This window comes from Pantherophis guttatus, unplaced genomic scaffold (genome assembly GCF_059756535.1).
Source record: "Pantherophis guttatus breed Tessera unplaced genomic scaffold, ASM5975653v1 scaffold_22, whole genome shotgun sequence".
NCBI classification, from domain to species: Eukaryota; Metazoa; Chordata; class Lepidosauria; order Squamata; family Colubridae; genus Pantherophis; species Pantherophis guttatus.
Window position 1 is genome coordinate 175,001 of NW_028269837.1, and position 2,500 is coordinate 177,500.

Below are 2,500 nucleotides of genomic sequence, written 5' to 3' on the forward strand. Positions count from 1 at the left end.
CCTCCCTTCCCGAGTAGACCGGCGCCTAAACGAGGCACTTGGTTTTTTTTCCCCACCCCTTTTCCCGCTCTCCGCTTAAATGTCAGTATCGCCGCCGGTCGATCGTCGTTTTAGTTTTAAAACGGTCATAAAAGCGGAATACGTTTTGAAAGTCGACGAGCCCGGTGTGTGGAGACCGGAATTGGGCAAGCTGTGCTCTCGTCTTCTGGGGGTGACATTTCTCCCTGAGCGCTGCTGGCTTTAGAAAGACCATTCGAAGACGGGTTAGGGTCGGGGTCGGGGAAGCGAGCGTCAGGTCTCGCCGCCCCGATTTTTCCAACCAAGAAAGCAGGACGCTTGAAACCGCGATGCGAGCTTGGACCGGAAGGCTTGCGATAGCAAGAGATCTAGGCAAGAACGGAAGCTTTTCACTTCAAACAAACCAGCTATTTAAAGCAACCCCTCGCACGCGACATCCATCGTGGCAGGGAAACAGAAACAGAGACGCCGGCCCGGCCGAGGCTGCCGGAGCGGCCCGGTAGACCGGGCCGCCGTCTGCCCGTCTTTAAGTCGAAAGACGACTTTAAATCTAAAAACGGTTTTAAGTCGAAAGTGTGGGTTAGGGTTAGGGGAAAAAGTTGTGGGGTTAGGGTTAGGGGAAAAAGCTGTAGGGTTAGGGTTAGAGAAAACAGTTGTAGGGTTAGGGTTAGGGTCAGGGTTAGGGAAAATAGTTGTAGGGTTAGGGTTAGGGTTAGGGTTAGGGTTAGGGTTAGAGAAAAAAGTTGTAGGCTTAGGCTTAGAGAAACAAGTTGTAGGGTTAGGGTTAGGGTTAGGGTTAGAGAAAAAAGTTGTAGGCTTAGCCTTAGGTTTAGGCTTAGGCTTAGAGAAACAAGTTGTAGGGTTAGGGTTAGGGTTAGGGTTAGGGGGAAAAGTTGTAGGGTTAGGGTTAGGGTCAGGGTTAGGGAGAAAAGTTGTAGGGCTAGGGTTAGGTTCAGGTTCAGGCTCAGGGTTATCATTCTGGAAATGATATTAGCAGAAGCAATGGAGGAAAGCGAGGAGAGGGAGGGAGGGAGGGATAGATATTAAACGGGATGGACGAAACGTATAGAGCGCACACAAGACACGCGATGAGAAACCACCCGCCCAGAGAAATTCATGTCCGATTTACCGAGAAGACAGGGAGGGCAGAGAGATCGCCATGGATGAGAAACACGACGAGAAAGCACAAAATATCGGCGAGCTGAAATATCGGCGAGCTGGCGAGAGCAAAGATATCGAGTAGATTCAAGAGAGAAAGCGGAATTATTTTATAAACAACGTAGAGATGACCAAGAACAGGAAAGATGGGGAGATGAAAGTGGGGACGGACGACGGGAGGAGAAGAAAGAACAGCCAAAAGAGAGCCAAGAAAGCCAACAAAACGAGAAAGCGTCGAGAGAAGGAGCAGGAGCAGAAGACGTTAAAGAAAGAACCAAGGGACCTAAGAACGACTTGCTCGACAAAGCAAATAGATCAGTAAGAAATGGAAGAAGAAATAAAAATAATTTCCTGGACTAGAAATGGACTGGATTCGGCCATTCGGCAAGAGGAAGGAAAATATGGAATAAATGAGGGAAGTTAAGATCAGAAATGATAGGCCTACGAGAGGTTCCTCTGGGAAAGCTACACCCAAAACTTTTGAGGAAGGAAGATGGCAGAAATTGGAACAAACTTTTCACTTGAAGGGAAGCTTTTCACGTCAAACCAGCTATTTAAATCAACCCCTCGCAGCCATCCTGGCAGAGAAGCAGAAAACCGAAACACTCCAGTCCGGCCGAGGCCCGGGTAAACCGGTCCCGCCCGAGCGAGCGTCCCGGTAGACCGGGACGGCTGCCGGGCGCGGGCACCCCCGGGGCCCGGCGCTGGCACCGAGGCGAAGGGGGAGGTCCCCGACCGAGGCCCGCGGCGCCGGAGCCGGGATCCCGTACCTCCATCGCGGCGGGGGAAACGGAAAGACTGACCCGGCCGAGGCCCCGGTAGACCGGGACGGCTGCCGGGCGCGGGCACCCCCGGGGCCCGGCGCTGGCACCGAGGCGAAGGGGGAGGTCCCCGACCGAGGCCCGCGGCGCCGGAGCCGGGATCCCGTACCTCCATCGCGGCGGGGGAAACGGAAAGACTGACCCGGCCGAGGCCACGGTAGACCGGGACGGCTGCCGGGCGCGGGCACCCCCGGGGCCCGGCGCTGGCAACGAGGCGAAGGGGGAGGTCCCCGACCGAGGCCCGCGGCGCCGGAGCCGGGATCCCGTACCTCCATCGCGGCGGGGGAAACGGAAAGACTGACCCGGCCGAGGCCCCGGTAGACCGGGACGGCTGCCGGGCGCGGGCACCCCCGGGGCCCGGCGCTGGCAACGAGGCGAAGGGGGAGGTCCCCGACCGAGGCCCGCGGCGCCGGAGCCGGGATCCCGTACCTCCATCGCGGCGGGGGAAACGGAAAGTGATGCGGCCGGGGCCCCGGTAGACCCGGCCGTCTCCCCGGCGCGGG